The 24,982-nt window shown below is 44.9% G+C and overlaps 1 long non-coding RNA gene across 3 annotated transcripts in view; it reads right to left on the bottom strand.

Annotated features, from left to right (window-relative positions):
• Positions 1 to 12,222: 12,222 nt before the first annotated feature.
• Positions 12,223 to 24,982, bottom strand: part of LOC138687252 (uncharacterized) — a 32,473-nt gene continuing 19,713 nt past the window's right edge. The window contains exons 3-6 of one of the 3 annotated variants that reach the window (XR_011326494.1): positions 23,153 to 23,324; positions 17,855 to 18,009; positions 17,546 to 17,742; positions 12,223 to 15,504 (exon numbers count right to left, since the gene is read on the bottom strand). This is a non-coding gene — a long non-coding RNA (uncharacterized lncRNA). Of the gene's footprint in view, positions 15,505 to 15,740; positions 17,743 to 17,854; positions 18,010 to 23,152; positions 23,325 to 24,982 lie in introns of those variants that run through there. The other 2 variants (XR_011326492.1, XR_011326493.1) reach the window with 2 other exon arrangements.

The raw sequence follows: 24,982 nt of genomic DNA, 5'->3' as shown, positions 1-24,982 counted from the left end.
CAAGAGACTGCATTTTATTACTTTATTTCTGCGTGAGTAAATTGTATGCCCATGATCTCAGTATTGACTGTGCCTGTAGACATGCACAAGAAAAATACTGTTCTAGGCAAAATGTACATATGTGGGCCTAGTCCACAGGCAGCACTTACAAATCGGGTTAGGTTTTATGCTTTTCAGAAGTTCAGCTATCTAAACAAGGCAATTATGTTTTGAGTCCTTCCCCTAACTATTGCTGCACAAGTGAGTACCCGCGTGATTGCAGAAAGTAGAGAAGGATGAGGCAAACTCAGCATATAACTTTTGTTGAAATGGCTTAGAAAAGGATCTTATAACTTGAAGATGATATCGCAGCCATTGAGTGGTGCTGCTTCCTTCTGCCACTCCCCACATATGCAAACAAAGCAAATTCTATATCCCCATTTCACCCATTGTTGTTTGTACAATGATTGGCATTTTTCAGATATCTTTTCTATTATTTTTCAAAGACCTCTTCTGTTATTTTTGTTGATCATAAAGCAAAAAGATAAATAAATCTGCAAACCAGAGAAGGTCACGTGTTATTTAAAGTTGTCTGACAGGTGGGAGGTTGACATCCAGTTACCAAAGCAAGAGACTCATCTCTTTTCTTGGCCAGTTCAGTGTCAGATTTTTTGGGGTCCTGAAAACTGTAACTGCTGTGCAGAAGAAGATATGTCTCCCCTGCATCTCAGCTATCCTGAGGGGTAAGAATGGTTCAGAGTAAGGATTCTCTATTCCACCAATAATGTTTGTTTGTAAAATGTTTTAAGATTCTCAAATCAAAGGGTTGTATGGACCACATCCACAAAATATATTACATTAAGACAAGATACATAGCTATAGATGTACAGAGACAGGAAAAAAATGCAAAATTATTTCATTGAACTTTGTACAGTTCTGCACAGTGTTAAACCTCATTAAAATTCAAAATTGCATCTTAATTCCACAGTTCATTAAATCACCAGCAAGGCGCACACTGTCAGCACTGTAGTGTCACCAGAGAGGCTGAGAATTATCCCAGACAGAAAGTAGTGTCTGCAAAGGAAGTGCTGGTAAGTCAGATGACACTGAGACTGGAAAGTGTGCACATATGAAAATGGGCCCAAATAGGATCCTTACCCAAACACATGGAACTACATCCTTCTTGCCTCCTGCCTCGAGAGTCAAAGGGCAGGAGTGTCACCATTCCTGCCACCCACTGCCTGAGAGCAAGGAGGGGCAGGGATGGCACCAGTCAACATTCAGGTTTTGTAGTGGCATCACCCAGTTGTCACCTGCCCTATTCCAGCTGGGACAGGAGCCGTTGAATCACAAGCATTTGCATACTCAGCATACCCCTGTTCTAGCTGGTCCTCTCCATCCAGCAGCCCAGGGTGCCCCATCCACCTCATCCCCCACAGCTCACTGAGAACACTTGGCCTTGGCTTTGCATCTCTGTGGTCTCTTGGCTCCTTTTCTTTCAGCCAGATGTCTGCTTGGATGTAGGGATCACAGTGTCTTAGACTGACTGTAGGTGAAAGAAAAATGCACAAGAGAAGCTCCCTGAGAAAAGGCAGACTGATGACTGTGTTGTCTGTTGTATGTATATATATAGCTTTTCCTGGCATTCCTTCTAACTGCTGGGTTGTAGTAGGATTGTGCTCTTGAACTTCTAAATAGAAATATGCTGAAAAAATTGCTTTGTCACCCAATGCTGTGCAGTCTGTCCTTTCTGATGCAGATGTCTGTGAAATGACTTATGTACATCTTAGTATAAGACCAGATAAAGGTATATGAGTGTATATTTTCCCTCTCCACAGAAGCTTCCGTTGCTCTGCACCATTCAGGATTTGCCCCGTCTCTGTGATGCAGCTCACCTATCCATCTTTAATCCATGATAAGAAATTTACTTGAGAGTATCTGAAGAAAAGCTTCATATCAGTGCAAAAGGTACTTAGTAGCTCTACAAGAGGTGTGGTGTCAGAGATGTCTAAGAGCAGTCACAGCTGGATAATAAACTACAACAATGGCCTGGATTCCCCCATAGTTGATACAGTTGATGTTGCTGAAAATACCAGAACCTACAGCCTTTGGACAGCTGTACTGAGTAGTTAGATGCTACAGCATGCAGTGCCACAAGTATCAGTGGATTTAAGGATAACATATTTAGTGTACTTAGGTCTGTTATCCACAGAATACTTTCTTTAAAATCAATTGTACAGAAAAGTTTATCTTAGAAAAAAAAAAATCTCAATGTTCTTGTCAGATACCTCCAAGTGAATCACTAGTCATTCCTGCTCACTGAAGAAGTCAACTGATTTTTTTCCTATCTGCAAATGCTCTAAACTCAACCTGTGATCTGAAGAAAACAGGCAGTATACTTTCTTTTGTTTGCATCAATGTGCTAATAAAGATTCTGCAATTGGATTTTATCTGACAAGATGATTAATTGCATTGTTGCATGAGTGCAAGTGGAATTCAGTCCATCTCCCATCCCTGCATTTGGCTCTCCATGTAGTAAAGGTGTTTTGTGTTTTGGTTTTTTTTAAAAAGCTTGGTTTTCGTCAAGCTTGCAGCTTTGACTTGAAACTCAGTCTGTTGATTGAGCTCCATTTTTTACCACTTTACTCCTGTAACCTTAACTACCTTTTTAAAAGAAAACTGAGATCAGCCTTATCGATGATATTATATGAGTCAGAGACGTGTCAGAGCCTAGAAGTGTGATAGCTGTTCTCCTGCAACCACAGGCATCCAACTAGTATTATTTATGTACCATCAACAATGGAACATGCTCAGACTTGAAGGACTAGTGCTGACCTTCCCTTGCTAATCATTTATACACTCCTTGTTTTGAGTGCTCCACCTTAAGGTTTCTCATGACTCACTTTCTCTCTGGAGTGAACAAATAGATCCTGAAGGACTCTATACACTTCCAAGTGTGTAACCTGTCTCCTCGTACTCACCTTGTTCTCAGCAACAGAAGCTCTCCAGGTAGTAATGCTATTTATTATGGTGAGACCTCTGAGCCGTAGGACTTAGAGAGCTGAGAGGATGGTGGTGTTCAGGTTGTTCTCCTGCTGGGAGAATGGGAATGTCAACCCAACATTCTCACAGGTGCTATGAGGAAGGGATAACACTCCTTTGCTCTCTGAAGACAGGGAAGTTGGACATGTATAGCTCACCTTCCAAAGAGTGAACCTCAAATGTTCAGATGCCTTGACCATAGTCAAAGACTTACTGAAGCAAAAGGAAACATGATTATATCTCATAGGGATGTATATATATTATAATATATAACATATATGATATATATAATATCTACAATATAAAATACATTATGTTATTATATATTTGCAGTTCTACCTTAGATTTACATTATACATTGCGTGGGTATATATGTATGTATACCTATATACGGGCATGTATATCCATATATCCATATGCATATATACATATATACACACGCATATGTGTGTATATATCCATATATCCATATGCATATATATACATGCATATGTATATACATATATGTGTGTGTAGTTCTAAACACACATGCATTTTTTAAACCATTTTTGCTCATTGTACATGGCTGAGAGCTCTTAAAGTGACCCACTGAACAGGCACTTGGAGATTTTTTTTTACCTGAAGGGAACAGTAAATTGAGAAGACCTATTTCTGGGTTGTTCAAACCAGAAGACCTTATGCTGGACACTCAAATGCTGAGGCTGCTGCTGCTAACTCTTAGCCTCTCTGTATTGACTGGTCCATCTGCTAAGTGGGGCTGCTAGTGCTGACATCCCCACTTCCCTTGCACTGCTTTTGGGAGAAATAAGCAGTAAATAGTTGCAAATGCTTTGAACATACAAAGAGTGTACAAGGGTGAATATTACGAATAGTACAAGTATCGTGGAATATAGCAATAATGGAAGAGCACCAATATTGTCATTACTGAGACATGCAGCAGTTCACAAACAAGACAATGAGCTTGAGAAAATTCGTGGAAGCAGAGATGAGAGGAGAGGACATAGGTACAAGAGGGTGCAAGGAAATATCATCTTGCTTTTGTCCTTTCCTTGTGTAGCTTTTCCTCAAGAGTCATTGCAGGGAAGTGGGGTGGCTGGGAAGGACCTCCCCACTGAAGGTTTGTGGGGAGCTTTGGAGAAAGCTAGTCTGCCTGGGGCAGGGTTGGCTTGGCTGTGGGGTCAGAGGTGAATGGAAGGGAGGAACATCTTTTGACTTATGCTCAGCAGAGGCTGTGAGGCTGGAGCTTAATTGTAGGGGCTTGGGATAGGCCAGCAAGGGTGGGGAACTCATCAAAATGTCATCGGAAGGAAGGAGGGAGGTTTGATCTGACACGCTAAGAGCATTGCTGCCCTAGTGGTCCCTGGTCAAGACGCATCTAATGGGATGGAGCTTCACCACAGCAGTCACAGGGGAGCAATGTTAGAAGTAGGGCACTGTGGGTTGGTCCAGTGTGAGGGAGTAACTTAAACTGCAGGGCTATGATGCAGAGAAGGATGTGGTTCTTTTAATTCCTGCCCCTTGTCCCATTGTTTCCTTCCCAGGCACACACAAAATCTTCCTCTGCCCCTCCCTCCCAGCTCAGCCTTTCTCCTCTCTTTGGTTTTTTGTCCTTTCCCTGTTGCAGAGCCAAGCTCACCAGTATATACCCACACACAGTGCAGTAGGGACTTTCCCACATTGAGTTAAATTTGCCTTCTTTTGGATATTTCTCCCTATCTGGGACCCATATGTCGAGCAAAACAATTGTAAATGGGGTTAGTTCATTACTTCGGCATGGGGTGGAAGGAGGCAGGGCCAGGAATGGGTTCTTCAGAAAAGGTTGTATTTTGCAGCTGTGCCCATTATTTGTGCTGGGGGACTCATTTTCATGAATGTAGAGAGCCCAGTCATACCACAGAGCTGTACATGGGACCCCAGGTTATGAGTCTTCTCCCTATCAGACAGGAAGATACAAGGAAGGTCTGGAAGTCATGGGCATGCAGGCAGATCTTGCCTGTCCAGGACTTAAAGAGCATGACCTGTCCTGCCATTAGCTTTTAGAGCCAAAGTCTCCCTGGCTTCAGAGGATGCTTTATGTGTGTGTAAGAAACTGTGGCAAGGTCAGAGCTAGATTGCTTCACATCACCAAAATACGAATTCTTACATTCATCCTAGAGCAAGGCTTGTGCAACAAGATGAAATGGAATAACATAAAAGCTGGGAACCAGAGCACGCTGCAACGTCACTGGGTAAAATACCCCAACAGCCCCACAGGAAGGCGACGGTGAATCTGCTGTCAGATTAATCAGGGATTTTTCTTTTTACCACAGACATGACCTTAAAGCTTTCCTGTGCATGCTAAAGATGCCACTTTGACGCTGAGAGGTGCAGCGCAGTAGAACTACATCTTTTAATGGAAGTTCCCAGGCGACGTGCCAGTACTCTGCAAACAGATAAATTTATGGTCTTTCAGGTACAAGCAGGCATGATTTGTGATCCAGGGGCAGATGTGGTTCTTTCCATTTGTTCTCCCTGTCCCCTTCTAAGCCTTCCAAAGCACATGTGAACACAGGCCAGTGTTGTAATCTTCCCAGGGCTGGTAAACAATATTCCTATTCTAACTTACTTGAGTAACTTCACCAAAAATTAGTAAAATCACCACAAGCACAGGCTATGCACAAAATGCTAGGCTAGCTTCACTGGTCTAACTCAAGAAGTCCAGCAACTGTAAGGCTTATTCAAATCTCTCCTGCTGAATCTGTGCTCTTTTGTTACTGACTCCAATTTAAAACTTTGTAAACATTGAACAGTTTGTAAACTGGGAAAAATTCCCCTCTTCAAATTTGAAATATATTTTCCCATACTGATCTTGCACCAAAACAGGCAGTGTTCACACTGGAAAAGGACCTGATTCTAAGTTCTTGTGCTGTGCTGAAAAAATACATCTCTCCAGACAGGTGCAGACAGCCCTGAACTTGCTTTGCTCACGCTCTGCGATGTTTGAATGCGTGCCGGCTCTACAGCCGTGTTACAGAGCACAGCGCCTGAGCCTTGCCGTGTGCTCTCAGTAAGACCAGGCAACTGGAGAACAATGTTTTTCAGAAACCTCCTTGGGTCTGACAGTAAAGAGCATGACTGCTCTGTGGTCTTGTGGTACATGTGATGATATGACCATGCTCATGTGTGCAAAGCCAGATGCCATCTGGGTTGCAATATTAAAAAAATTAAAAAAATTAAAGGCACATTATGTCCAGCAACAGCCCTAAGGTGTGCTGGAACAGGTGTGCCAAATGCAGTGATTTATAATGAAGCGGCAATGTATAGCCCTGTTCTTTTGACTGTTTTCTGTCAGCTAGCTCAGAGGGAAGTATTTGTGGCATTCTCTTTGGGCCCATAGTTCCTGGCATTATTTCTCAGGGACTGTAAACAGGGGAGTGCTCTTCATATGAGTTTGGCTACTGTCTAGTTTTTTTCCCTGTAGTAATAATATAAAACCTCTGTGTATCAGGGAGGGAGAGAGGGAGATGCAGAAACTGCTGTATGAACAATAATATTTATGAAGTCTTATGCTTAGCTGTTTCGCTACCTGCCTGGTAATACATTGTATGGTTTTGTTCGCTTCCTCCATTCAAGGATCTTTAAATGCCTTGTAGATCAAATTGGTGGGAAACGGTAATATTTTTATTAGACCAACTGATAAACAAACAAACTGATAAATAAACAAACATGCTTTGGGGCACAAAGGTCTGTTTTCACTGTAATCTTCAACAGAAGCAGCAATTTTCAATGGTAAATATGTGCTAAGAAGTGCTGTGAGTTCAGGTAATCAGTGTAACATCCTTTTGTTCTCCCAGGCTACCGAAGAGGCAGCAAGTGTCTCCTTGCTGCTGCAGCAAGTGTCTCCTTGCTGCTACAGCAAGGCAGACTGAAGCACCGAGAGGTGGGCTGGCTTTCTCAAGGATATGTGCCAGCTTTGGGAGATTGAGAAAGTCCTGATCCAGGACTCCCAGTCTTCACCAAGTCCGTAAAACCACATTTTCTTCTCTTGTGGCCAGTACTGTCTCAGCAATATTTTTGATTGCTCTCATAAAAAGCCCTTTTTTTCCCTGGGATGTTAACGTTGGCACATACATGTTTTCTGTCAACCTTCTCCAGAAAATTTAAGTTGTTCTTAAAAGGGAATCAAGTAAGGAAGATTTACTACAGTTTAAAAAAAAGCCAGCACTTCAATGCACATCCCCAAAGGCGTGCTTTGTGATCCAAAGTATCATTGCCTATCATTGCATTGGCAATTCTTCCTTAGTCAAAGCCTTTCCCTGTTTCTTCCTAGGATATCAACATGGATTTAATGATCAGTTAAAACATCTAGTGAGATAAAACTCGCTTCTAAAACTGGGTTGAGTGGAAGGGACATCAAGTTATTTATCTTGCATTTGTAGTGGTATTTTTTTTGAGCATTGATAATTATGCAGGTTATTTGTTTTGCCTTCCCTCCAATAACAAGGATAAAATTTGGAAGTGTTTCACGCTGGTCTTGGGAGAACAAGAAGAAGATGTCTTGTTCCCTGCATAGGATTCGTTCTAAATTCATTGTTATTTCCAGGTAACCTCTTCATCTGGCTGTTTGTCCTGCTGTCTCGCTGGCTCTATGTTGTTAACCTAAAGATCATTAGATATAGTTGCAAGGTGGCTCAAACTTTACCACGCTAAAGCTGATTAAATGGAAGTAAATGACACTTTTTCCAACTTTCTCAACAGGACTGCTGCTTGCCATTATCATGGCTGGCTGAGTCCTTAAACTACAAACCAAAACATTTCCAGAGTCTGGTGTCCTTTTCCAAGGTCTTGAGAGCTATGGCTGTGATGGCCAGGGCCGTTGCTTGGTAGTACCAAGCTGACGAAAAGCTGCCAGTTGTTATCCCACTGTACAGATGCACCAGAAGTCGGCTGTGAACATGGGTGTCTCTCTCCGTGACCCCAACAAGAAACGTGAGTGAGTTTTGTGCAGGTGCATGCCTTGGCAACAGCCACACATCAGAGGTCTGTGGCCCCCTTCCTAGTAGGGCATGGGGTGCCCTTTAAATTCGGGGGACTCTTGCAATCCCAGGAAAGCTAAGGAAAGCTTTAGAGTGGCAGATGCATTTTCAAAATATGGGTTTCAAATTCTTGTTTATCCCAGACTTACTGCCTACTACAGACAGTCCTAAGGGATAGGTAGAGCCTCCTCTGTCACTGCCCTCTCTGAGTAGATGGGGCATTAACCTGGAAGGAGCAAGCCTGGCTCACGCACGGCACTGCCACTGGCACAGCGTCCAAAGCTCTCCAGGTGTGGAGCAGGGCTCCTCTGCCTGAGCTTGCACTGAAGTTGTGGAGCAGGGTGAGCCCAAATGTCATTTCAAGGGCCATTTTTATTTCTAAGCAACCTGCTGTGGCAGTGGCTGTTACTCGCGAAGCAAGCTTTTTCTGTTATGGATTTATTTTTCCTTTCTTTGTAGTTTAGTTAAAGTAACTGTGGATCTAAGTGTACAGCTGGCTTCTGTAAAAGAAAAAAACACACACTGTCTGCTCAAGCAGGAGGCTGCCCTGTCAGCGCTGCTACCCAGTGCAGCCGGGGCTGGCTTGCCCGCAGACCGGCACGTCCCCATCCTCAGCCTCACAGCGGCGGAGCCGTCTGGGGTGCTTTGTGCCAACTCCAGCTCCCTTCAGCCGCTGCCAAAACCCTCGCTGGCCCAGTGTTGTCCTGGTATCGTGGCGAGAGCCCTCGGGGAGGTGGTCTTGCAGCTCCCGGCAAGCGTCCCCGCCGAGGCAGGCATCACCTGGCCATCCGCCTTGGGTGCTGGGTGATTCCTGGCAGAGGTGACTCACAGGCAGGGAACCCTGCGAGGGCTCTGGCACATGCCTGCACTGAAACACTGCCTACAGCCTCCTGCCTCTGCCCAGCTCGCCCTTCCTGCCGCCTTTCCCCCGGGGTCCTAACTCCCGACTTTGTTGCTCTATAAACATAATAACAATAATTATTCTCTCATTGGACACATAGCCATCTTCTTTGTTTGCAGGCTTAGATAAATATCATTCAAATCATGGAGTCTGATTCATGAGTCAGGGTGATGGCAGCCCTCCAAAACCTCCTTGCCCATGGAGAGCGTGTTTGTGAGAGAGAGAGAGAGAGAGTTTCACTGTATGAAGAGTAAGAAACTGGAAGCCAAGTGAATTAAATACAAAGCAGATAATTATGTGTAATTCATTTACTGACTAATGATTGCACCTGGTACGGAGGTTTATGAATTCATTTGACTCTGCATAGGTTCTCAAAAACAATCTCCCTGCTACAAGATAAAAACTAGGCTGGCATTTCTTAACAGACCAGTGTTTACATTAGCATTATTGTAAGATTCTGCCTTTTTGGCTCATTTCGTATTTTACTTCATGACATTGCACTTTTCCTGGGTTCATCTGGTGACAGTGACAATTGCTCAGTGCTGGTCGAGGCTGGGTGTCACTGCAGAATGAAGCCATCACTCTGCTCCCGAAAGCCACGCAGTGCAATTAGACATGGTACTTATCTCCCATCTGCTGCAGCCAAACCTTGCCACGGAGACTGTGCCTTTGGCAAGGGAACGGCAGGTCATGGCCCCCCTTCCCCCTCTGCTGGGATCACCGGCAAATTGGCACTCTTTTCATGGTGTCACCCAGCTGTCACCGCAGCCTGATGCCATCAGCTCCTTCCAGCTGAACACCAGCAGACAGTACCAACCTTCACTTCCTAACGCGTGGGTTGATTTCAGGTTGAAGACCCAAAGACCAGGCCTTTAATGGGGTGAAGAAGCTTGTGCTAACCCAGTGAAACCCAGGAGCGATGCCTCGGTGTTGACGTCAGCCTGAAGACCGCAGCCTGTGTGACACCGCTCACACCTGGCGCGCTCAGCCCCCAGTGACCTGGGCGAGCAGTGCCTGGGCACTGCATCTGCGGTTCCAGAGTGGAGGTCTGAGCCACGCTGGGCGAAGAAACATGCCCAAACCCTCGCTCGCTGCTTGCAGCAGCAGAGATGCTGCCCAAGGTGATGTTCTTACCAAGCAGTGGAGACAAAAGAGCTTTTCCAGTTGTGTCCCCCATGCAATCGCTGGAGCCCCTCTCCCAGCCTGTTAGTGTGCTAAAGGCAGCTCACCTTAATCATCCCCTCCACTCCCCTAAATAAAACTATATACTCAGTTAATTGCTCAGGTCCTCTGTGATGGTGGTTCATCACATCAACAGACATTTGGCTGTGTTTCCTGCTGAGGCTGTCTGGACCATCACATAACTGGGATCCATTTTTTTAGTCAGTTTAAGCGCAGGGTGCATGAGAGGTAAATGTACAGTGTTTGTGCACAGGGGAGAGGGCTAGGTCTGCAGGCACTGGATGAATGCACATTTCTATGAGATGCCCTTTAAGACTGATTTTGGGAAGGGAACAAAACAAGAATGACATATAAGGGAAAGGGGAAGTTATCTGGCAGTTTGAACAGAGACTGTCTAATAAATCATGAGATGATCACACTGAAGGAAGAAAACCCAATAAGCTGATTACACTTACATACACTTTCTAGCATTATTTGCCATTGAGTGTTTACCGAAGTGTAACACGGTGAAGCTGAGCTCATGGCTGCCAATAAAATAGCTGTAGTGTCTGATGTAACTCCCACTGCTGCAAGAGCACACGCTTGGAAGTGTCTCCTTGGAGCTCAGTGCATGGCGACTCAGTGCATGGCGACAGGAGAGAGCGACCTGAACTCTCTGCGCACCCAGCAATCCCTCTGCACCACGGGGTCCCCGCAGGGTGCCGGCCCCGCGCCTCGCAGCCCTCTTGGGCAAGCGGCAGAGGGGCCACTTTCTGCATCTGTGGCAGCCAGGTAATGAAAACATCAGCAACAAAAAGAAGTAACCCCATGCTCTGCTATTTTTGATTTGAGCAATTTGTAATTAGAAAAGCCCAAACCAGCTCATCTTGTTCACGAGTATTCCCATTGACTAAAATGCAGTCAGCATGCGCTTTAATTTTGAACCTATGCAATCCTTTTCTGATGAAGATCTGGCAAGCCAGAACAGATTGCAGTCTGTGAGATACTTGCAGAATGGTAGTATTTTACCTGTAGGTGGATCCTCATTTTAGATAGTGAGATGCAGAGCCAATGAGCCTGATTCACTGCTGCGTTAATCCAGTTTTTCAGCAGAATAACACCACTGAATCATCAGCAAAGTTGAAATAACAAATGATAAAATGGGAGCATTGTGTCTAAGTTTGTGGAGTGTGTATGGAAATGACTTCTTGCAGAACCATTAACCTATATGGGTTCTTTTCAGTTCAAAATGTATCAAGAATATGACAATATGTCTAGGCTGAAGTTTTACATGTCAAAAACCCAATTAAAATCTAATATAACAGCTAGCATGGGAGTCCCCTCAGAATGTTGATGTGGTGATTAATTTTTTTTTATTCAGAAAAAGAGGATTTTTTGAGAAAAGAGCTTAAACAGCTTCTGAAAAGATGCAGTTTTTGATGCAGTTCATTTCTATGCACCAGATGGGCACCATGTAAAGTTTAGAAATAGGATAAGTTAAAAACCTAGTCCTGGTTTCTTTTCAATTTATGAAAATACTCACTGAGCAATTGAAAAGAACTGAGTAATTGTGACCTTTTTACAAGCAATGCTCTGGAAAAGCCAACTAAAGGCAGTAAGCAAGCTTGCAATTAGTAGTTCTAATTATAAAGTGTATACATAAAACAATGTAGCATCATAAATAAAGGCCAAATTCAAATGACGCAATAGGAAGAGTAGAACATCATATAAAGATGGGCAAACGATTCAGCAAGAGAAATACTTGTTATCTGTATTTTTCCAATAATAGCAACCAAAAAAAAGATAAAATTATAGCAGTGCTTTGTTTTATTTTATGTAACTTACAGTAACCCTGTCTCAGTGCCACCTGATGCTCGTGCTTCTGTCGTAGACCAGAGTCTTCCTTGGATGACGTTCACAGTCATGGTGTCAGACTCTAATGAGAGACCATCACAAGCACAAGCTGGTGTGGGAGTGGGTGGCTCAAACAGCGGGCTCAGATCATCTATATGTCATTTGTCTTTATCAGGGGACCGCTTCATGACCTACTTCCATTTCCATCACTGAAAGCAGCTATCAAATGCCACAGCTTTTTTTTTTTTTTTTTTTTTTGAGCTTGCGCCTATATGCTTTCTAGGTAAGCCAGATTATGTCAAATGCAGGTTATGGTATGTTTAGGTATGTGCACATCCTAAGCTCCACGAAACTATGACAACGCTTTATGTACTACACGGGAAATCAACGTTATGGAGCAGCATCACTGCAGCTTTCCGCTGAACAATAGCAGAGCAATAGCAGAGCAGGATTACATGCTGCATGCTTTACAGAACTGCTCTCAAAGTCCTGGATGCAACTAGAGAAGATGAAGAGACATAATAACTTAGGGAAATGTTTTTATTTATTCTCCTTGGGTGCATACATGGCAATCACCCATGCAGCATGATCCAGGATGTTGAAAACCATTTCATTATGTTCTATAAATAAAAGGACTGATGTGGTTCAATTGTATCAATTATGCAACTCTTCTAAGTGGTGTAGTCAATGGTAAATGCAGGCAAAGGGCACTCCCTTTGCACCCACTTCTACTCTGGGCACTTCTAGTATTTACCTGCTCCTTATATACCACAGACAGATGAATCTACCCACTTTTATTTACCACTGTACCACTGACTCCTCTTTGGTCAAGAGCTTTTCCTATGCACAGATGACACAATGAAACAGAAAATGGAAGTCAAGACACTGCTATGTGTTAGTCTGTTGTGCAAGATGTAAGTGTGGCTATACAGTAATTTTGAGCAAAGCATTGGTTTTAAACAATGTTTAAACTGACACCATTATTATGCAATATAGTTAATTATGGCTAGAAGGGCATTTGAGGTTAGTTGGCGCTACCTTTGTCCATTTTATAATTACACCAAGAAGACAATGACTAAGTTGTGCCTAAGCTAATTGTATCCATTTGGTTTTACCCCTCCTCTTCACCATTGTAAGGCACTGGCATTCTGAACTGTAAGTTTTTTTGAGGCGTTTGGGTGCATTTGTGCTGAATACAATGGAGCTCAGTGCTGACTGGGCAGCCTCAGGTAATATTACAATAGTAGCACTAACAATAGCAATAATAATTACAGCTAGTCAAAGTGATAAGTACCAAACGAATGTCACTTTTTTCCTGCCACTGTTACAGTTACCTGCAAGAGATTTATCCTTATCTGCTCCTGCTCTGTGTGTTCTAGGAAGTGTTTGTGCGGCTAGAAGATAAAGCTTCGCAGCACGATGTGATGTCCTCCAGACATGCTGTGAACCCAGCAGACACCTCCAGAGCAGCTGAGGACCAGCAACAGACCGACACAGCAGCACACGCTGTGCCAGCCCTCTTGCCGAGTGTGCTGGGGGGGGGGTTTCTGTGTTCAAGGGATGCACAATACGGTTCAGCTGCCCGGGCTGATGGAGCTGGGCACCCCAAACAGCAGGCAGCCTCCCGTTCTTCAGCCAGCCCCAGCTCCCGCAAAGCCAGCTCAGCGCTTTCTGCTCCATGTCTGTGAGCGCTCCCCAGGCCAGGCCGGCAGCTGCAGTGCGGATGTGGCACTGCGCGAGAGCTGCTCCCCTGGGCTAGCCGTTTGCTGCTGGTATCAGAGCCGTGGTGCGGGCAACAGGTTACCTGGGCTCTGGAGCCAAGCTGGCTGCCACAACAGCCCAGCCGCGTCCACAGAGTGCCGTGTTTGAGCTAAGTAGCTGCCCTGGACCTGAGCTGGCAGGCCTTCGCACACCAGCCAGACACGCTGCCCAGAGGTAGTGGCGCTTAAACTGTCTCTTTTGAATGTTACCTGGCAGTGTCAGGATTAAAAACAAACAAACAAAAAACAACACCAAAAAAAACCAAAACCCAATGACAATAGATTTACCCCAGAAAGGAATTTGGTAACGCATAGTCTTGTTTGGCTACAACAAAAGGCTATAGTCTTCAGTTGATGGCTGGAAACTGGATTGCACTTATGTAAAATAGAACCGCCTGCAAGGGTTCAATGCCATAATTAACAGGCAGTTTTAGAAATTATTGGCTAATGCCATTTAATAGAAATACTGCCAACTATTGTTGTAAAAACTTGGTTTGTTCCTTTGGTGGTAATATAAAATGACTTAACATGGCTTCACTGGGAAGAGATACCTTTGTTTGTTACGTATCATTACCTACATTTTTAGAGTGGTTTAATATGACAGTACAAATTTTGAAATTTAAATGTATTTCCCCAAACTAACTGGAGGGCCAACTGCCTCCTGAGCAATTACAGTATTGGTGATATAACCTGGCTGATTTATTGTAACATGGCATTACTGACCCAGTCCTGCTCCCATGGCAGCCAAGGTAGCTTTTGCCACTGATGGTGTTTAAGCAGTAGTAAGTGTAAAGGTTTCTGGAATAGGCAAGTATGTTCATGTAAGCCTGAGCAGCTCCATCTGGAGCACTTCCCTTGCAGTGTGTACAGTATCACTCAGAGAATTAATCCACATTTTTGGTAACAAACTCTCTGAACCATACTGGAGAGTACAGGTAGCACTGAGACAATGTTCTCTGCTCATGTGATGCAGCTGTTATATCACCTAAGAACATTTTCACAATGCTGCAATAGTGACTGAAAGGTTATTTCTCAAACCTTGTCACCCAGAAGGTACCAGCTGAAAAGTTTCTGTTTGATTGCTAAAGAGTAGAAAGCAACAAATGAATATTGGCAAATCTTAGATGAGGCATGATGTGGATGTTGCACACCACAGCCTAACGCCCACCTTCACTTCAGGGAAAGGAGAAACCAGACCTGCAGACGTGCTAATCGCCTCCTCGTTTGAGAGTTCCCACTCACCTGTTTGGAAATGAACTCCAGAACCTCACTGCTTTCTATTTACTGCACTGAGAGCCAGTAATCGCACAATGCTTCCAAAGAGTCATTAATTGCACCCCTATGCTGTAGCATTTTATGATGCCTTTTAATGTATAGATTTAAAAGAAAAGGCAGTCCGTGCGGAGATTGACCTTCCTGATACAAGAAGAGGAGGTAAAGTCCTCTCTCTCTTCAGCTGGAAGTAGCACAAAGGTGAGGCACCGCTTATGTTTGGGAGGGCTCGACAGCGTGGGTGTCTGACCCGCCAAACCAGGGTCACCTCACCTCAGCTGCAGCACTGGGCTCTCAAAAGCAAGGCTCAGGCAGTCAGACGGTGTCAGACAAAAACAGAGCTCCCAAAGCCTGGGTTCTGGCTGCAGCCATTGGCGAGTTTAAGCACACAGACTCTGTGCATCCTTTCAAGGGCAAGAGGCAATGCCCTTACATTGTTTCTAAAGGCAGGCACTTCAGAGCACATGGGCATCGATACTTGGAAACTTGGAGGCTGGTAGTTGACGCCTTCCAGACATGCCTGAAGTAGGCAAGACAGGGATGTTAACAGCACCAAAGGGACCTGGGTACCCCATCCCACTGCCTTTCAGAAGCACTGGCCATTATAAGCTCTTGGAGAACCCTGTGAAACCCAGCCCACCATCCGACACAGGTTACAGCCCGCCTAAGCTGAAATGCTGGTTAACATGTACGCAACCTGCACTGCACTTGGAGCAGCTGTTATGCAGTAATCCCAGTCAGCAGAGCACAGTAACTTCCCTGATTCCCTTTTGCAGACCCCACCAGCCTGTGTACGGTCTCAGTGAGGAGCAGAGCCTCAGAAGAGGAAGGCCAGCCCCAAAACACACACATGGGTCTGGAGGCTGGGTAGTGCTAGTGCTGGGGTCAGAAATGAAACGGCTGCTGCCATAAACATTCCAGTGTATGGCATGGCTGTTGCTAACCTTATCTGCAAGCCTCCTTGTCAGCGATCTCCCCATCAGTTGACATGAAGCATGCCTGTATCAGATGACACTGATACTACAGTGCTTATAAAGGTGGTGAAGCTGGTTTATTAACAAATAATACTGAGTGAATTGATTTCCCCTTCCCGCATTGCTGTCTCTGCTCTATTCCCTCCATTGATCTAGGCATTAAAAGACAATTTATTCCTTTGTCCAGGCCCCATGTATCATGGTATCAGGAGAATTCTTGTCCACCGGCTAGAAACAGTGAAGATGTGAATGAACCTTCTCTTTTGAAATGTTACTCCACCCTCCCACACCTCTTTCTTCTTTGCTAACTCCAGTCAACCAACCCCAGGACCTACACCCACTCTGATCCCAAATCACTGATGAACATACATGAAAACAGACCTTGCTAAACAGATTGCAGCTCCTGTTCCATAGCCGTGTTTACAGGATCACTTGGGTACTACATCTGATCCAGAAATGAGAGCCCACTGGTTGGGTAAGGACTCTGGGGTTTAGCACTCACTCCATGGAACAGGTTACTCAGCACAGCACTCAGCACCGCAGCTCTGAGGTGCTCTAGAAGCTCAGGACTGAGCCAAGTGGAGCCTACAGCTGGTCCTGATGAGGTGTTTGGCAACATCCTCCTGTGGGGATGGGCTCCATACAACTTGAATGAGGAGATGGCTGAACTCCCCAGGGGACCCCTGATTCCACCCTGAAGGGCTCCCGTGGGCCTTCCAGCAGACTGTGTTACAGTTGGAGCATCCAGCCGAGCAGCTGAAGGTGCACAGAGCCCCTCACCTACCTCCCAGGGAAAGCCCTGCACGCTGGGGGTTGGGGCCCTGCAGGCTTGGCCTCGATTCTGTTAAAAGTCTTCCACGTTGTACCAACAACCTCCTGCAAAGGTGGAGGACGCTGAGCAAACAGAAAGCTTGGTACGGGACATTGGTGCAAAAGAGGTTTCTGAAGGTGAAGGGAGGAAAAGTTACCTAGCGCTGGTACTATAATGGCTCAGCACTGATGCCATAAATGAAAGGAATTGTGTTGGACATTTTATTTTGCTTGTGTGGTAAACTGTACAGTTAGAGTCTGAATAAACCTCTTTTGTCAATTTTATTACCTTTCTGATATAAAAATAAATAAACTTAAACAAAGAAGGAGTGGAGACCTGCCAAGCCAGCCTGGTTCAATAAGAACTGCACTGACAGGAGAATAATTTTGTCCTAAAGCTGAGGGGATAAAATGACAAGCTTTCAGGAGGGCATAGCCCCTCCGGAGCTGTGTTTTACACAGGACGATCTAGAATAAAAGAATTTAAAAGGGGACACTCTTCGGAAAGGAAAGGAAAAAACAAAAATGCCAGAAAATTTTTGCTACCAGAACTGCTTTCTAGTTTGATGGGAAGGCTGCATGCAAATAGCTGCTGAGAAATAGGAGTGTGGCAGGGTAATAGCAATTAGGAGCATTTTAATGATCATAAAAAAAAAAAAAATCACAAGTAAATGATACAGTGCATTAAGTAACTTTCACTAGGCTGAATATAAAACAGACATCAAGAAATCATGCTTTTACTTTGCAATTAATCTCAGCAGTGAGTTCTAGGCTTACCACTCTGATGCCAACATGGGAACTTCCAGTAGGCAGCAACACATAATTACCACTGGGCGGAGGTGAATCAACCACTTTCTGTCATGAAGCAAAGGAGAGACCCTCAGACCATCTGCCAAAGGTGGGTGGGTGGGTGAATAAGAGTGTTACTTTCTTGCTAGACTCCAATCAGGGCACCACACCTTGTGATAGTATCTCTGTAATAAGCAAACAGCTTTAAATGATACTGTGTCACCACAGGAGGGTGACCCAGCAAGTCAGGTTTCATTAATGCAGGAAGGACTGCAGCACGCAGGTATTCACACTTACCTTGGGACCCTGGAAACCTCAGCTTGCTGTGCAGACGAATCTATACTGAGATTGTCTCCTTCATTAGAGATGCACATGGCTCCACAGCAGCGTTGTCTCTACACGAATGTCCTATTGGCTTTTCTGTGTATCACTGTTAAAAGTCTTCTAATGTGCTAGTAAGGAGATTACAAATGTAAGTCCACCATAGAAATACAATCAATCACATTAGTATGGGTACAACAGAAGATGATAGGATTACGTATGTTTCTTCTAATTAGCAAGACATGCCCGATGCTGCATGCCCAAGTGTTCCTACAGTCGTTACCTCCCACCACTGCACCTGCCTCTTTCCTCAGTTGCAATTACATGGTCCAGTTCCAGTCACAGGGGACACGTGCTCTGCCAAGCCTTTCCAGCCACGAAGGCCCCAGTGAGTCCTACAAGGCCCTCTGTGAGGATGGCCATTGCTGTACTGACCAGCATTTCCAGGAGTTTTGTTCTCCACAGAAACGGAGTGATTCAGGGGACGGCACAGATGCCTCCCTGGCTGGGAGCAGGTCCCGTGGCTGCAGCCAGGCCCCTGTGGCAGGAGTGAGCCTCAAGCCACCCAAGGGCATGCCAGCTTGGCAAAGCAGCATTTGTCCTGCTCTGGCTCCCCAGTCAGACCTGGTGGCTTTCCAACCATTTTGTTTCTTACTTTCTATAGTAGTACTTACCTCAGTCTTGTACTTCAGACCCCAGTGAATCAAAGTTATACCTAGTGAACCTCAACTGTCTTCTGTGAATTCAAACTACTGTAGGCCATTGCGCAAGTGTGTATTTTGGCAAGTGCCTGGCCCGTCCTGTTGACTGAACTACTCATGCTCTCTAGAAACGACCATGCCTGTCCCTAGCACTCTGTGCAGATGACCTTACCCTTTCTTCTTCCCTATTTTTTCCTTTTACTCAAACTAGTTGAATCCTTGCCAGGTGCCAGGATCTGACACTACCATTCTCTCCTGTCCATTGGCGCGGTAGCCTCATTCCTCCTCTTTTCCCACTTCCGCCTCTTAAGGCTCCTGCCCTGAGGTAACACAAAGGCCGTGGCAACAATGGCAGGAAGATCATCCTTGGTGGCGAGACTGGGAAGAAAGGGATTCCCAACAGAGGAAAAATAGGTGTGTCCTGGTTAGGTTGCTTCTGAGTTTGACCTGCTCAGCCACTCCCTACCAAAAATTCCCTCAGCCAACACTGCAGGCTTATGCTGAAGGTCTCACAAACTCAACACATGTAATCAACAGGCTTCTGAAAGGGATTAGCCAAAGCATTAGCAAAGTTGAAGATGTCTTACGTAAGATATCAGTACATGTTTTCTGGGGATATTACGAAGAAAGTCCACACAGAAGCCATGTGCAGATACAAGAAGATAGCTAGGAACAGCCAGCATGGATCTACTACAGACAAATTGTACCCGGGCAACGTGGTTGTCATCTGTGCTGGAATGACAGGCTGGATGGACAAGGTGGGGGAAGCAGTGGATGTCACTTACTTTGGTTTTACCATGACCTTTGACAATGTCTCCCATATAGGCCAAACTGGGGTGGTATTGCCTGAATGGATGGACCACAACCTGGCTGGAAAAAGCTCATGGCTGGGCCATGAAGCTCAAAGGATAATAACGGTCAACAACTAGACATTTAATTGTCATTAACAGATGGCACTCCTCAAGTGACAACCACTAGGTCTTCACCAGCAACCTGGATGACAGAGCAGAAGGGTTCCTCGGCAAGTTTGTGCATGACATTGAATTGAGGCTGTAGGTCACTGCTGGAGGATGAGGCAGCTATTCAGGTGGTCTTCAGCAACCTGAAAGACAAGCCTGAAAGAAATCTTCTGAAATTCAGCAAGGACAAATGTAAAGTCTGCACCTGACACAGAATAAACCTGTGCAACAGTACAGGCTGGGAACTGAGCGGCTAGAAAGCAGTTTTGCTAAAAAAAAGGACGTGGGGTCCTGGTGGACAAAAAAAACTGAAGAGGAGTCAGCAGCGTGCCTTTGTAGTGATGATGGCTAATCGCACCCTGGGCTGCATGAGTGAGAACAGAGGCAGGCTCTCCACTGAGGTGCACAGCACAAGAGCAATGACTGAGAGTTGCAGCAGGACAAATTCCACTGGACATCACAGAAGAAATTTTTCAAAGTAAGAGCGGTTAAACTAGAGCAGGTGCCTGGAGAGGTTTCTGAAATCCCCATCCTTGGAGATTTCAAAAATCTAATAGACAAAGCCCTGAGAAACCTAAGCTAATGTTGAAGTTAGACCTGCTTTGAGGAGGTTGGAGTGCAGCCCTCCAGATGTCCCTTCCAACTGATATTATTTTCTGAGTTGTTTTGTTGTTTGGGTTTTTTTAGAGCTGTTGATCAGGGAGACAGGTCAGGAGTTAATGATTCCTCAAAAAGAATGGAAGCTGTTATCTCTATAGCATCACCTGCCAATTATTTATTTATAATATGAATGAATTCTGAGTATGCATCACAAGTCCAGACAGTCAAGAGGCGTCACTTCAGAGATTTTATGTTTAAGGATCAAAGAACTGAACTTTCTCTCTCAGATCTTCAAATTAAGCAGAAAAGAGGTCCTGCCGTTCACACAGGAGTCAAATTTGCAAAAAACTCCTCAGTTCAGACCTAGCATGAGAAAGACTATTTTTGGCTTTGTTTTGGATATATGCAGCTCTCACACATTCTTGTGGTGGCAACTTAATGTGTTGAGAGGCTTTCTGATGAAACCATTATTTTGGCCTGAAATGTGAAAGCAACGCCTGTGATCTGGCCTCCAAACCCAACCCCTGCCTCAGCATTTGCCTCCCACCATGATCTGTTTGGTTCAGATGACAGAAAACCACAGCCCATCTCTAGTCCCGGGTCCACTCCTGGCATAGAGGTATGAAGCAGCCTGTGTACTTGGGTATGCACGGGGACAACCTTCCAAGATCTGACACAATGCTGGGGGGGACTTTATAGACCAGGACACATAAAGAGTGTGTCTGTGCACAGTGCAACCTACAGCACACACGGGTTGCTACAGTGCATGTGGCTGAGTCGCATCCAACATGCTGTGCTGTGCACTAGTTATGTGCAGCCATTTGTCCAGCAGCCCAGGCTGCCAAAAGTTCAGAAAAATAGCTAGCTGCCATGAAAAAGAAAAAAATCAGAGTTGGTTGCTGAGTCTCAGCAGAACCACACTGCAAATGTGGGGCATGGGTCCACGAGACCACACCTCCAAACAGCACTGGCTGCAATGCCAGGTGTGTCAGCACAGCAGGAGAAGCAAAGGACGCAGCACTCCCTGAGATGGGCCCAGGATATTTTTACCTGCCAGTCTCTGGAGAGACACAGGTCACTCCTGTGAGTCATAGCCCCAAATGCCCCCACCCCCAAAGCCCCAGATGACCCAGCCCTTCTGCAAGCTTCTTGTTGTGAGAACAACAATGAATGCTCAGAAAAGCCACCAGATTTGTCCCCTATCTCTGCATCAGTTAGGTTCTATGACACCAACACAAAACCTGGGCCAAGAAGGAAAAAATAAATAAATAAAAGTAAAAACCCAAATATATTTGAAAGTATGCTCAGAAACAAACAAGCAAAACCTCTTATCCAAACAAATCATAGTTGGATCTGGGTGAGACCGTGTTTATGAAGGTTTAGCCAAGAAGCTTGCTTGGAGATATACTTCTCCAGCCGTAACATAACACTACCAGCCTGGACAAGTGCTACTAGAAAACAACTCATTAAAATGCTGTTGTGGTATTTATTTATAGATAGTAATTTATATCACACCCATCATACACACTGATCTGGCAGCTTTGATCGGCAAATTGGACTGCTTCTCCCACAGCACTCCCTGCCCCAAATCCACTCTCTGATGCCCCCTGCTCCCTTACCAACACAATTGCTTCCCACTTGGTATCTGGCCTGTATTCAGCGTGACAGCAGTGTCGCTCTGAATAAGCGTCTCTTTGTCCGCATTTATCCAGCCCTGCAGCACTCTCCAAACATGCAGGTGGGGTATCAAAGATGCAACAGCCCCATCAAGAGCCAGACACATATCTGCGGTGCTTTGTAGCTAGATATTCTTGGATAAAACCATCAGCCACTACAGAGCTCATCCCTGGAGTGGACAGGCAGATGAAGTCTGCATTTGCTGGAGGGTCCAAGGGTCCAAGTGGTTTTGCAATGCACCAAGGATAATACCAGAGAAGCTCATCTGCAGGTCGTAGACACCAGTGTAACAGCCAGCATGATAAAACACCTTATAAGAAAGCACAGGGTACGTCTTCAGTGAAAAAAAAAGAAAAAGGAAAAAGAAAAAAAACTGGCAAAAAAAAAGAGGTTAGATGAGGTAGCTGGGACTGCCAGGGGCAATCTGAAATCAGTTTACATTAGAGCAGGTTGCTCTTGATTTCGCTACAGCAGTTGTCACGCTTGGTAAGAATAACAAGCTATTCATACGGCAGCTACCATTGTGCAGCTCAGCACATGCAGCCTAGTGGAAACAAATCCAAGCAAACACAGTGGCTAGGATGGGACTTCTTTTTTTAAAAAGCACATAAAATGGTTATGTAAATAAGCTTCCACTTCAGGAATCTGTGAGAACAATTGTTTCCCTGTAAGAGGACTTTGTTACTGGAGCACCTGATGTTTTACCCTAAATCTGTACTTCAGATTGAAATGTTGGCATATACATCCCACTGCAGCTCCTAGATCCTTCCCACTATCTGGCCCCTTCAATCTCCAACTTTTTTTAATACTTTCAAGCTCATCAGCTATCTAGAGTTCTACCTTCATGCATGTCCAGAACTGTCCCAGTCCTGACAGGGCCAAGCAGCTCAGCCCAATTCACACCTGAGACTGATCAGGATCCAGAAACTGGGCGTTGCTTTGCCTAAATCCCCTGAGGGCTTTGATCGGGGATTATATGTTACCTGGTGACTGTTTCGTGTAAAATGCATAAACAGTCCTGGGAGCAGAGTCCAGAATCTCAAACTCCCATGTGAATGCTCAAACCAGTAGGTAAGACAGCCATGCTCCCCCATGTGCACTTGCTTTCCAGCCAAATGAGTCAACAGCACGTTGCTGTAGAGCAGCAGATCCTCAGCAGAGAATGGGCTAAGAGCGTCCAGCTCCCTGCCTTGTGGTTTGGGTGCTCTGCTAGAGGTGGCAGATGGGAACAAACAGCCTGAGGAGAATGGTGACCCTGTTTGTCACTTCCTGGCTGCTGGTAATCCATGTATCAGATTAGACATCTTAGCTGTGACAGAAAGACTGTCTCTACTCACCTTCCAGAGGAGCTGCTGGGCTGGGTCACTGCAGCAGTAGCATTTAAGACTTAAAATTTCCTTATTAGTCTCTCTGGCCACCACACTGGAAGTTTTGGTCCTTGTGTGGCAGTGCCAGGCTTGCCTCAGGCACACTGCAGGGATTGCTGGCTCTAAAGTCAGACGCTAGGCACTAGAAATCAAGAAACACAGAGCTTAATACTGAGCCATCAAAGTACTCTTGGGTACAACTTCAAAAATTTGTAATTGCATCTGCAAATGGCTACACCACATAGTTACTCAGCCTGGGCACTCAGGTCTTGGTGCATAACACGAGGAGTTTCATGAGTTAGCATGTGCTAAGGGAGAAAGCCATTGGGAAAACCTGTACTGCTGCTATCACTACAGAGAAACAAAATCTTTCCGTACCCCAGCAGCACATCAACTTCCTCCCTGATAATGCTCTCTCCCTAACAAGCATTGGTGCATTTGTCTCATCCAGGACCATTTAAGGAGAAAGGAAAGAGCTTTGTTTCTTCTAAAAAAGGGGGGAAAATGTATTTAGATCATTGAATAGCAAAATGCTTCCTGTATCTGTTTGTATTGCTCATAGATGTTAAAAACATTTTTTTTATGAGCAGAAGAATTATTTTACCATTAAAATGCACACATGATGACATTTCTCTGAGGAAACATCCAACTGGACAAGCTTCCATTGGGACCAAATTCAAGACAGTGTGCAGCTTGGTCTAGTTGTTTCCCATTTTTACTACACAAATTATATTTGTGATGGTAGAAATTGGTAATTCTGACACAAAAATTCTTTGGAAAACACCATATTTTGCTCACAAATGCAAAGCAAAAGTTGTTTCTAAGTTTCACTTACTGCAACAACTGTTCCACAGTGAATTTCCCCATTTGCTGCAGTGCTCAGAAAGTTCCTTTGGAAACCACTCAGCACACCCAGTACACACACAGAAAACACCAGGAGAGAGGCACAGGCCAAGTCGCTTCTATAACGCTCTCAGGTTTCCTTCTGTCTGAGATGTCAGGATAAAGAGCAAAGCTGTTCACATTGCCCCCATGCCATGATTTGATACCTCAGAAGAATGAAAAAAGAAAGAGAAAGCTGGGAAAATGCTTCTGAATTGTGTATTTCAGCCAAAACAAGCCCCACCAGGTTTTTACCAACAACGCCACAGCTCATCTTTGGATTTCAATTACGTTCACCATGGCAGGCAACATTAGGGACTCTCCAGCTGAAAGCAGGGGCAGCTCTCAACCGAGCTGCAAGGCATTACAGCTGCTGCTCTAAGAGACTCGTCTCCTCCACAGCACAGCACAAAGCAGAAGCAGAAACACAGTCACTAGTGGGTCCAACTCCAAGACCACCATTAGCTACAGAGGGCTATCGATACCACAGGGCACATACAAAAGGCTGACACTTGTTGCCATGAAGGCTCGTCAGTTATTTTTATTGTCGCACATGTGTACGCATTGGTCAAAAATTGTAAGGGCCAAAGGGGACAGCAAACAAGGAGCAGTCTTAGCACTTGACCCCTAAAATAGCATAGCCTTTGTGTGGTGATCTTGGGCTACTCCTGAAGCATAGCTAGATACCTGAGTATCTCTAAATGCATGCAAATATGGCAGTTTATGAGCAAGACCTCTCTTTATCAGAAGGGCTATGGGCTATACAAACTATACAGAAGGCAGCCAGTGGGTAAACAAGAGGGGTTCAGCTCTGCCACAGACTGAAGTGCAGCAAAGCATAGTGTTTATGGGAAAACAGAAGAACTTTCTCTGAGGCTGATGATCGGCAGGTGCATGAAGCTCCAAGGTACAAGCTGA

Source organism: Haliaeetus albicilla, chromosome 10, assembly GCF_947461875.1.
Source record: "Haliaeetus albicilla chromosome 10, bHalAlb1.1, whole genome shotgun sequence".
Lineage (NCBI taxonomy): Eukaryota > Metazoa > Chordata > Aves > Accipitriformes > Accipitridae > Haliaeetus > Haliaeetus albicilla.
This window is presented reverse-complemented; position numbering and strand designations above follow the sequence as displayed.